Below are 13,157 nucleotides of genomic sequence, written 5' to 3' on the forward strand. Positions count from 1 at the left end.
CAAAGAAAATACACTTTAAATAGGCATGTGTTTCCTGTACATTTACTTTAATGCATTTGGCAGATGCTTTCAGCCAAAGCGACTAACAGTGCACTTAAGAGCTAGATTTATCACTGTGTACCATGTACAGCAATAAAAGCGATAAAAGTCTATTAGTTAAAACACACACACACACAACAGAGACATTGCTAATAGATTTTTCACCAAGTGTTGTGTTGAAAACTCCCGCTGTGATAAATCAAATGTACTACCATATACTGTATCTAACTTTCTCTACAGTCGCAGCCCAATTTTACCCCTGAGGAAAATTGCCTTTGACTCACCAATGCCATAATCCACAGAACCTTCAGCAATAGATACCTTTATTACAAATTAAAGTTTCAAACAAACATTAAAGAAGCCTGATATTACATTTGCGGTTTACTTTTAGCTCGCTTTGAATTCTGATTTTAGCTGATTCGTAGGAAATTAAAAACGTTTGGCTTCTTTATATGGCCTTGATTTAAGTTAACTCTACTTCGTTTAAGAAACTTGGACTTTTTACACAGCCAAGACTTTGCTAAATGATTTTGCAAACCGAGTTTAACGGTACTTTGACTGATATTAGCATACCTGTCAATAAAAAGGCAGAGAATGTGTTAGTCCCACAGATGAGCTATTGATTTAAATTAATGCCGGTACTTTTGGGGATGAACCATAAAACAACCCATTACAGAAGGTAATTGCTCATTAAAAGAGCTAGATTTTTATCCTGTGGCCAGCACAAACACATTTGTAATACATATAGGATTCAGGATTTATGAACAGTGTAGCAAGCCAAAAGTCTTCAAGGGTGACAGCATAAATTTAAGACATTCGCGCATTTAATTATAAACAAGTAAGCTGCTACCGTCGTACTGTTTTATGAATGCTCGACTCAGTGGGAGTTCTACATTTTTAAACTAAGACTAAGTGTTAAGTGCATCTTAAAAGTGAAGTGTAAATAGAATATACTCACATACTACATATATCAGTATGCTCATTTAATGTCCAAAATCTCTGTGTGCCAAAAAAAACATAGATTTCCCAGTGTGCATCAAATGGACACTTCCATGAAGCCACAGGAAAGGAGAAGTCACCAAATTCTAAAAGTTAGTAGATTTTAAAATACTGATAACTGTGAGCCGGTCAGATGTTTTCAAGTGTAAGCGGTCGTTTAAACGCAGCTGAAAACACTAAGCGTGTGGACGCTTGCAAGAATTTCTTCAGCTAATGCCAGGTACACACCAAAAGATTTTTTACACCTTATAAGATTTTCAAAATAGACCACAAACATGGAGATAAAAAATCCTAGATTTAACAGTTTTGCTCCTTTAGTGTGTGGTGCGCCATGATGTGTCAAAGACAGCACACCACACACAAACAGATTTTCAACCCGAGTCTCAACAGTGAACACAGTAAAACTCGTGAAATCTCGCGAGACTTCAGAATAAGCATAGCGGACAATGTGCAGAAAGAAATTTCAATGGTAGTGCTTGGAATGATTTTCACAAAAAATTCAAGGGGAAAAAAAGGATTGGGTAAAGTCATGGAGACAGTGGGAACATTGTCTGTACAAGTTCACTTTGCATCAAGCTTTGTGCTGCGCCATGACTGCTTCATCTTCCATCATCTCGCTTTCTGATTGGATATTGATTCGTTTTACGTGATAATCTCAAGAGAGTGCACGCGTTTGTCCTTGGGGTTCCCCCCACACACGTCAGGATTTCTGATCGTAAATATTAAACATGTTTGCGATCAGGGCGGCTTCAACATTCTTCTGATCAGGTTCGGACACTCTTAAAAATCTGATAAGATAATCTGTAGAACCATCAAGATAATTGGGACATAGCTACTGTAGGATTGTCGGAAGAGGGGAATCAGCCCAAAATCAGCCCGATTTTCTTTTGGTGTGTACCCGGCATAAGCGCTTTGGTTGTTCATCAGTCGTACGATGCAGCAGTTGGTTGTTTGTAGTTTATTTCCTGCCTCTCCTCCACTGTGATTGGACCGCTGAGTGAAAAAGTGACATTAACGAGCTAAGCGTTTCCCCCAAAGTGGAACCTTTTTCCAAATGCTGTCATTTTTAAAATGCGGCGCCTTTATTTAAAACAATTATATAATTCAGACGTAAATACCTTGGTGTACATGCCCGCTAAGATACAGTATAGGTACAAGAAATGTATATGTCTGGATGTATATGTCTGGATCCATATACTATATAGAACATACTGTTTTAACAGTTGATAAAAAGTTACATAATCCAATTCGGTACGTACTGTCACAGTGTGTGATTTCGGATACAGGGATGTTATCACAGCTACAGTGTTTATACTTTGTTGAAAAAACGTCAGGATATCCCAGTCCTCAGACATGGCTCAGGTGCCTCTTTTATGAGTCTTTCCCCCCCATTTCATCATCCAACAGGTGAAAATTTTAAATCTGAACGCTTCAATAAAGCAATACCGCACCTTTTCTCAAAGGGCCACCTGATTAAGGGTACCATTCAATGTGTAAAACCATTAAAGTTAGGTTTAAAACTCAGGAACAATCTTAAGTATTACCAGAAAAATTTAATACTTAGATACAATAAAAAAACTCTTTCCAAACAAAGTGTTACTGTGGGTTTACACCAGACGTGTTTGAGGAGTCAAATTCGCGTCTACCGCGTGTAGTTGGACGCTTAAACATTTTGAGTGTACTCGCTTCATTCGTGCGTGAAAGCCGCACTTGAAATTCTAGTCATCATGACATTCACACGGAAATTCGCGTCATGGGAGGGGCTTCTGTGACTCTGCTCGCTTCCTGTAATCACGTCACTACTAGAGCAAGGTCCTGATTAGTTTCCCGCGGCAACGCTCAATTTGCGTCATTCGTGCAGAGTAGACGCGCGAATGAGGCGGAATCGCGTCTACCGCGTCGCGCTAAATGCCTCATTCACGCCGCGAGACCTCCAGACGCGCGTCAACGCATCTTTACTTTGACTTAACATTGAAATCACTCGCGCTTGATGCCTCTACCATTGCTGGTGTGAACGCAGCATTATGCATTCCATTTATTGATGATTAAATGGTATGGATGGCCCATGCTTTTATTACATATTGGTGATTCAGAGCTGAACAAAATCAATGCATATTTAAATTTAGTTAAGACAAAATTGAAACAAACTGATTGAAAAACAAATTGAAACCGTCCATGCTTTTCTGTCCTGCTGAACACACACTGGTATCTTCCACCATTGTCAAACAACTATATACAGCATTTATGAATAAATATGAATTGCCATACTTCAGCTACAATGTGCTACCTGACATTCCTTTGTAGTTTCACCTGCCTACTTTCAATTCTTAGTATGGATCTCAGGTATTCATCTAAAAAGGTCTGTGCACTGTTACCAAGGCGACTACACACCCACTTATTGTATTTTGGGGAGCAATTAGCGTACCAAAGACTTGTTAGCATGTTTATTGCACCTTGTCTTTTGTATTGTCTATGTTCTTTGTTGTATTCACAGTGAAATATCTCAGACAGATGAGTCAATGAAAGTTTATATCAACAAATCCATAGTTTTCCTTCCATTTTGCTTTCAACAATGAAAATGTATCAAAGACAACATTTATTGGAGCAACTGCTTTGTATTTCATTTCAAGATCAATGTTAATATCGTTGTTTCAAAAGTGAACTAATGCGAGTTGAACTATTTTAGTGTTAGTAGTACCACTACTAAGTTTAGGTAAACTGGTTTGAAGAATCGTCCTTTGATCATTCGCAAACAAACACGCAACTCTACAGGCAGAAGAAGTATATGGCAATCCTTATCTAACACGAGTGTGACACATTTGACCCGCTTCACTGAGTTTGGCCAGTCAGGGATTACAGCTTGAAGCAAAACTCAAATTTATATTTATGAATGTGCAGATAGTCAGTAAACAGTTTAACGGCATAATAATGGAATGCTTTAAATGCATTCACTTATTTTTGATATACTAAATTTTCAATGACATTATCCAAAACCATTTCCATCCATTTTGGAAAATCTAACTTCTTGCCCTTATTTAAAATGCCATTTCAGGAAAATATTATTATTAAAGAACTTTAAAGCATGACATACAATTTCTATGCGGTTACTGTTTGAATGTCATTCTTGATTCAATTCTTAAAGGAAAACACCACCGATTTTCAATATTTTACTATGTTCTCACCTCGGATGAATTAATACATACCTATCATTTTTCAATTCATGCACTTTTAATCTTTGTACAGCGCCTCGTAAATGTGTTAGCATTTAGCCTAGCCCTTATTCATTCCTTAGTATCCAAACAGGGATGAATTTAGAAGCCACCAAACACTTCCATGTTTTCCCTATTTAAAGACTGTTACATGTGTAGTTACATAAGTAAGTATGGCGGCACAAAATAAAACTTTTGTTTGGAACCATAGGAACGAATGGGGCTTGGCTTAAATACATTCAAGAAGCACTGTACAAAGATTGTGAGAGGTTGTGTCCAGCTCTCCCCTACATATTCCTCTTTATTCTGTTGACAAAGAGTGTCAAGTCCTAACAAACACAACTTTTTAAAGCTTTTAAAACACCTCCATGTATGGGAATACTGTAGGGCTATCGATAAAATCCATAATAATCAATTGTAAAAATAGTTTTCAACGAATTTCATTATTGAGTAGCTGCTCTGTGACGTCACATGCTCACGCAACACCATCGTAGGGACAGCGAACAAGCATCCGCTTTATACCGTGCGAGCTGTATGTTAATAAAGTAAGGTGCCTTTTCTTCATACAACGCAACCTGCGCACTTATAAAATCAGGTTCTGCTTCTTCTTACAGCACGACCACCAGCTTCTTTCTCACCAGCACATCTCTAAAGATTACAACTCAATACATTTATATTTTGATATTTGGGGCCAGATTTACTTACAGCTTGCGTCATCGCAAACCATTATTTTGGCGTTAAATAACGACTGTAGGTATTTACTAAAGATGCGCAGTAGATAATTAATGGTCTAGTAATTTTTGCGACTGATCTTATTACATATGCATTTCTAGGAGTTACCCTTTCAGATGCAAAATTTATGGAAGGAGAGCATTTAAATGATTAACGCAAAGCGATTTACTACTTGCACGTGTAATATTAGTGGTATTTGCGCCATTATTTAACGTCGAAAAAAGCATGTCTTAAATCATTTTGCTCCTGAACGGCTGCAAGAGTAGCTGATAATAAGAGGCTTGGCAGAGACGGTACAAGGCAGAAGATTTTTTTTACACGTAAGAGTTTATTTGTAATGCCAGAGGAACATATTCAAAAATACTGTTTGCCAAGCAAAGTGATTTTTGCTGGATGAAATAAAAGAGATACCAGACAGCAGACCACTCTGGGCCGGATTCGCACTGTAACCGCGCCAAAGTCAGCAGCTCTGGTGCAGATCTGGCCCGGAGTTGTCTGTTGTCTGGGGAGAGGTCACACAATAGCAATTGTTTTAAAACTTATTGTAAACCTTCACTTTCAGTGTACTATGGCTTTGTTTGCTGGGATGTCCGTGGTGCTGAACTCAAGCGCATCAGGCGTCAGTAGGTCACCAACAACTCATTATCTCTGCTTATTTGCCAAACTGAATTTGAGCTGCTCGTAGAAGATTGCGTTAGTCATTTAATTATTTAATTTGCACCTTTTTAGTAAATAACACACAGATATAAACACTCCCATCTGCGCTTTTTCGGAATTGCGCTTTCAGGCTAATTTGCCCCATTTAGTAAATCTGGCCCTTAGATATTTAACCTTTTACAATTTAAAAGCTGCACTAAAGTTTTTATTTAGGGCTTAAAATATTAAATAAAAAGATATTAGTAATATTCAAAGTGAATACCCCAAAGTATCTGATTAGCCGATTATTCTGAAAAAATAATCATCAATATAAATGATAATGTATAATAATCATTAGTTGCGAACCCAGAATACTGTAAACTTTACTAAAAAGTTAATGAATGCAGGTAAGGTAAAAAAAAATGTCCTATTTGTGCCAAGCTAGAAAAGTACGTTTTCTTTTGCTTTTCAGAAATTTGACCTTGAAATTAAGCTTCGAAATTAACATTTAGCAGCACTTTAGGAGGTTATCTGCCACTTAAGCCACAAGGTTGTTTTGTAAGTGTTTGCAGAGGGCCGTTGCTTTCTTCCAAGTTTCTAAAAGATAAACACACCTTATGTTCACACTTACACACACATTAACAACATTAGAGAACTTGCGATTGCTAAAAGTTGGCACAAGGCCGATCACTCTGCATGCAAACAACATCTTGCATTTACATTAAAACATTACAGCTCTTGCAGGAAGGTTAGGTTATTTGCAGTCCAAATCTACACTTTGATGCAAGGGCAGTTTAAATTATAGTTTTATTATAATATTTTATACAGTAAAGGTTTCAAACTAAACTGCTTCACTAATCTGAGATGCTGAGACATATCAGTATGGTCTACCCCTCAACATATGTCAAAATTCAGACATTGTAAATGTGAATGTCAATTTAAAGCTTGGTTTATATAAGTTATTCAATCCTGGCTTCTCTCATGAGATATCAATAACAAACCCCATAGATAAAAACTCTTGAATTGTGTAGATGACACCAAGTCTGGTTAAGCATTTTCGTCAGTTCTTTGACGGTTATCAGTTGTGTCTTTGGACCAGACCGTTTCTTTATCCTTCAGCTCTCTCTTATGTGAGCAGTCAGAACAGGTGTTTCTTTTCTCTGCCCATTATCAGCCTCCACACAGACAGATGTGAGACTGCCGAGAATAAGTAGGGAATATCTTCACCTTGTACAAAGCTTTAAGCAGGCTGTCATTTAACTTGCCTTCTGCTTTGTTGAGTGACTGCAAGGTCAGCTTCTCCCCTCATACAGGTTGAAATTACACCGCTCAGAAAACACACATTTGAGCTTGGACACTCAAATACAACATAAACACCGTGAAAGGTTTAAATGGGTGTAAAGTAGTAGTAGAGTAATACACTGTAAAACCTAAAAGTTAAATCAACTCAAACCATTTAAGGAAACCGGTTGCATTAAACCATTTAAGTTTTAAAACACATACATTTGAGTACTGTGAATTTAAACAAATTAAGTAATTTGCAGTTATGCACATATATATTTAAGTTCACACTACTTAAATATAAGTGCATAATTGCACATGACACAAGTTCACAGTACTTAAATGTATGTGTTTTAAAACTTAAATGGTTTAAGGCAACCGGTTTCCTTAAATGGTTTGAGTTAAGTTGACTGTTAGGTTTAGGTTATAAATTTACTTCGGCATTCCTGTTAAACATAGTAGATCTAGTGCTGTTTTCATACATAAAGCCTTAAAGAGCTACCAAAGACGAGAATAACCAATGTCCAAGGGATATGCTCATTAACATCTTAAACCGAAGTAAAAGAAAATGTACTAACTTTTTTATACTTTACACTGTAGCATTAGACGACAGGCATTTTTTTCTCGCATACATTCAGATATTACAATAAAAAAAAAACAACATAACACAAATAATAATACTATTAATAACAATAACAAGCTACGATAGTACATACCGGCAAACGGAAGCGATCAACCCAGTTTTCCAGTTTGGTCACGTGACGTTCCACATATACTGTATTATAAGGGGCTGTTAACACGACAATGTTTTTGACCCAAAACTGGAATGTTTTTATGCTTTTTGCATGTTTCTTAACATGACAGGGGCATTTTGGGGTCCTAAAATTGTAAACTTTTGGAGATGGGTTTCAAAGTGCAAGTATTTGAAAATGACACTCCGTGATGTAAAATTACAGAAAACATTTGTGTATTACGGAAAATTTCTGTAATTTATTGTGCCCGTTATTTTACAGTATTTTTCCGGCATCCCAGCTGCCAGAATTTCACTATTTTTTACAGATTTTTTAAATGTAAAATTACAGAAAAAAATATTTTGTATTACGGAAAATTTCTGTAATTTATTGTGCCCGTTATTTTATTATAATTTATCTGTTTTTACGGATTTTTTTACAGTGATATGAAAACGCGATTCTGTGATTAAGGTGATGTCATGCGCGCGTGTTAATTCAATCGGCATGTGCAGCCTATAAGACTGCTTGTGCTGATACTCACTGCGTCCGAAACCATCTACTTCCATTCTAAAAGAAGTAGGCAAGTAGTATGTCCGAATTCAAAGAATTACAAGAAAAACAGTAGGCGAAGAATACCCAGATGACCTAATACTTCCGGCAAGATTTTGGAGTGTGCATTCAATGAACACTTTCCTATCCCGTGAGCCCCCGTGAGAGGAGTCACCCAGGCGTTGTCATATTCAGAAACTTTGGAAAGAGGTAACGTGGCTAATAGAGCAAATATATATAGGGAACAGCTGTTCCTTGTGATTAAATTTGCTTGTTTAATTGCATCCAAGTTAACGGCTCACCTGTTGTTACTGTATGATGATATTTTTAATGAAAAAATATTTCTGCTCTATAATTTCATCTGAAGTGCAAAGTATGTCACTGATCATAATGTAAATTTAAAAAAAGATCACATTTCTGTGAATCATACTTAACTTTTAACAGTGTTTCCCACAGGATTTTGAGGAGACTGTGGTGGTGATGACATCACCCGCTAATTAGCATATATGTGACGTCATCATGTTGTGTTTGCGTTTGATCTAGGCTGCGTCCAAAAACTCTAAATTGCTGCCTTCTGAGGCAGCTTTCCAAGGCAGGAAGGCATCAAGGCATGTCCGAATTCAATGTTAGGCTTACTTCCTGTCTCCTGAGATACCTATGAGTGGACGTACATTAAGAATGTGATTGGTCGAGCCCGGTCGAGTTCGAAAAAATAAAATGGCGGCCAAGGACGCGACTGGACCACCAATTTAGTGTAAATAAAGGTAGATTTTCACTTTTTACACATTTTAATTGCTTTTCTAGCGAGAAATTAGTATTGTAGTTTTCAAATATGTGATTAGTTATCACAAAGGCGCTCTCTGTTTAAATTTCAAACACGCTGCCTTAGAAGTGTGTCCGAAAGTCTTTCTCTGAGCTGCCTTCATACCTCCGAAGTCATTTCCTCATGAGGCAGCGAGGCAACGAGTCACTGCCTTGAGTTTTCGGACGCAGCGCTAGTGTTGGCACCTGAAATATGTTTCACTTTGATCTGTATCTGTATTTGATCTGTATTATATATCAAATTATATTTTGAGCCGAATTAAGCTGTTTTAAATGGTGAAATAAAAATGTAAATGGGAATCATGAAAATTCTATTTGTGGGGGCCAGTGTTGATTCTGTGGTGGGCCACCACAAATAAATCAATGTATAGGAAACACTGCTTTTAATATCCTAACGGCCATCTTAATTCATGGTAATGAAATAATTTATCTTTGTAAAGAGATGTTTTGTTATGCGTCACTACATCAACTGCATTTAAGCTCATTGTCATTGTTGAAGACATTGATCATCAATTAACTTTAAAAGTTTAAAAGTTTCATTCATTAAATATAATTACAAGTGAAACATTTTGCTCTCATATGTGTATGTTTTAGGTATTTTCATTTTTAAATGGCACATCACTCATTCTGACTACATTCATTGTAATCCTTCATTCACTTTGAAAAGCCGCTAAGCTCTGATGAGGGCACCTCAACTGTGATACTCTTAAATTCTGCACCAGTCTTCATGAAACAGTCCCTTAAAAACAGCTCTGGGATATTGATCCTGTCATCAGATCATGTGGGGACTTGATAATTGACGTCATGCTGCGGTCTCGCCACTTTCACCTTCCATTTCGGATCCGGCGAGGAGCGTTTAACAACAGTAATCAAGGTTTCCCGGGCAGCGGCAGAGCATGACAAAGGTCCTTGCTCATATTGTTTTCTCTCTTCATAGCTTGTGTTGCCATGTCTGTACTTTATAAGCAACATTGGCTTGTTTAACTTTGTTCACTTACAATATGGATGGTCAAGAGACCACCTATCCCCACCTATTGTTGGCATTCAACGGCATTATTTTATTATTAACTAATATGTATTTTCACTTTCCTAATAACGAGATGACTTTCTTTTAGGGTACTGATATAGATCAGCAAGTTCTGGCAACACTGCCTACAACTTTTTTCTCTCAACCAGATTAGGGATCCATTACTGAATCATGTTGGACCCGAGCACACAGTCCCAGCTTCCAGCTCATCTCACAGGGCTAGCGCAGCATCCATCATCACACCAGTTCGCATCCCCTGATAACAGCACATAAAGCTCACATCTGTCTTAATTGAACATTAACGAGAGATTACTTGCAACGCTAAACCTTTGGTTCTGTAAGACAACAACTGATACAAAGAAAACAAACGGGTTGATGGAGGAATAATTGGATGTCACGTTTTATCCCACTCTTCTCACTAAGCTCTCCGGAGAAAAGAAATATCATGGGCACTAATATCTGTACACCACAAACACAGGCAGTGATAAGGACACTGAACTTGAAAAAGGCGTAACGTGTCAGGCCTAAATTGGATAATAGGGCTGAATGACTCAAGAATAGTTTTAGAAAAAACTTCTTTTTAAAACTCTAGGGATGCTCCCAGAGCCACAGTGACTGGTGTTTTGTTAAAAACAGGATACTCATATCAAATAATATTTTATTTACATTGTGATATTAATTACATGTACCGCATATCTACAGCTTTAATATCTATTTATTGATATTTATGAAATGGAAAAAATTAATGTGTAGTGTACTATACTGGTAGTAATGCAAAATCTAATTTTGCATCCTAAATATATGATCTAATAAGAGGCATATAGTGGTTAATCCTGATTAAAAATGACGAAATCCTGCCCTCATGTGGACAAAGCGTGATTTTGCTTATTATTTGAAGAAATCAAGACCTAAATTACTTTTAGTAGATGTGTAATAATACTTATATTAATAATAATAATAATAATAATACTATCAATAATTTACCTATATCTTCAGTACTACTCGGTGATGTTGTCATTTTAACTCATACTGACTGAACACGTGTTTAAAACACACAAATGCAAAGTCATCATAGCAAACTGCTATAGATAGAAACCTATAAAAACAACCACAACTATGCATACTGCTGTTATAATATGAATTATATGAATTTCTCAGTCTGTGAGAACTTACAGTTGTGTGTATGTAAGCCTATTTTGGTTTGTTAAGATGCTTGAAATTCAAAAAAAAAAAAAAAAAAACTATGCACACTGCTGACATAAGGCACGACCACAAAATAAAAACATTTCAAGATCTTAGATTTACAAATAAAAATACGAGTTCAACACGTGCATGATCTTTAACAATATATATCTGGTTTGTTTTCTCTGTGTAAACTTTTGTCCCTGTCAAACACTGTCGAAGCAACCACACGCGTTTAATTGCGCCTGCGCGAGTAACTGTTACTGTTATGTACATAACTTACCTGAGACAACCGAATATTCCCGTTGCAGTACAGTCGGACGCTGTTATACTGTTTGTTTTGTTGCTATTTGTACTTTTTTTACTTATGTATGCAAACATTTTTGACAAATTTGATTTAGCTCAATTCTCTTCAAGTTTACACCTGTACGAACTAACTGACAAAAGATTTCATCTTATTGGCTGGATTGTGTAACTTCTCTTTGACGATTGGCTAGTTTTCACGTCGATCAATAGGCTAATTTAAGTTTAGTAGGCGGTTCTTGTGAAGAATAAATGGTGACGTATTCAAAACGCAGAACCCATGCTTGCAGTTTAATACAGCTCAGACATTAATTTGTGCAAATTAAAATTATTCTGACTTTAAACCCAAGTGGTCATAATGCGGCCAGTGGACAATTTTGCTTATTGTAGCAACTATTTAGGTAGAAATGACGTCACAAGTTGGGACATCTTAAAGGGGGCATTTCACAAGACTTTTTAAAGATGCAAAATATATGTGTATGTGTGTGAAGTTTTGGCTCAAAATACCATGTAGAAAATGTATTATAGCATGTTAAATTTTTTTTTTTTTTTTAAATCTGCCTTTGTAGGTGTGAGCAAATATGTGCCATTTTGGGGTGTGTCCTTTTAAATGCAAATGAGCTGATCTCTGCACTAAATGGCAGTGCCTTGCTTTGATTAAGGGGCGGATTATCCCCGTCTGACATCACAAGGGGAGCTAAATTTCAATTACCTATTTTTTCACATGCTTGCAGAGAATGGTTTACCCAAACTAAGTTAATGGGTTGTTCTTTTCCACATATTCTAGGTTGATAGAAGCACTGGGGACCTAATTATAGCACTTAAACATGGAAAAAGTCAGATTTTCATAATATGTCTCCTTTAAAAAGTCACTTATACATGTTTTATATACATGATTCATTACATTTAGGCATTTGGCAGACCGTTTTATTCAAAGCTTCTTACAGTGCATTCGAGATTTTTTTTTTTTTTCATCACTGTATCTCTCTCCAATGACTGCTAGCATTATAGTGTTAAGAGGAATTTGGGAAATAACTTTTTCTCTCAGACATCATTTATCTGCAAATAATTTACTATTTGTTGTACTGTCACCTCTGAAAAGACCATTACAGAATCCTCTGGGCAGATCTGTGTATCAGTACTCCATCATACTAATTGAGTTTCTCCTGGCTTTTAGCAGGCTCATTAACTCACTCAACTCTTATCACAGGCCAAACTGACTTGGATCACGAAAGATGATATTAATGTTGTGTTACTAGAGTGACCTTTTTCTGTTGGTGCTACACTAAATACCATGTCCTTAACTACTACAAATGGGAGAGTCAAATTGCTATCATGTCATAGAAATCACATACCGCTCATGGGTGATTGTATAATTGCAGGTAGCCTATTGGTGTCATTATTTTTTCAACATTTTCAAATGGTTTTTAATGAAAAGCTTAAATTCATTAATTAAATTCTGTTACTTGACTGTTACTGACCAACTCTGTTACCAAGATTGAGTAATTTTGTGTTGGTGGTATGTATACAGTATATTGTTTTAAATGGGACATATCAAATCTGACTTTTTCCATGTTTAAAGGACAAGTTCGGTATTTTACACTCAAAGCCCTGTTTTCAGATTGTTTATGGTGAAATAGAATGGTT

Source organism: Misgurnus anguillicaudatus, chromosome 12 (assembly GCF_027580225.2).
Source record: "Misgurnus anguillicaudatus chromosome 12, ASM2758022v2, whole genome shotgun sequence".
Lineage (NCBI taxonomy): Eukaryota > Metazoa > Chordata > Actinopteri > Cypriniformes > Cobitidae > Misgurnus > Misgurnus anguillicaudatus.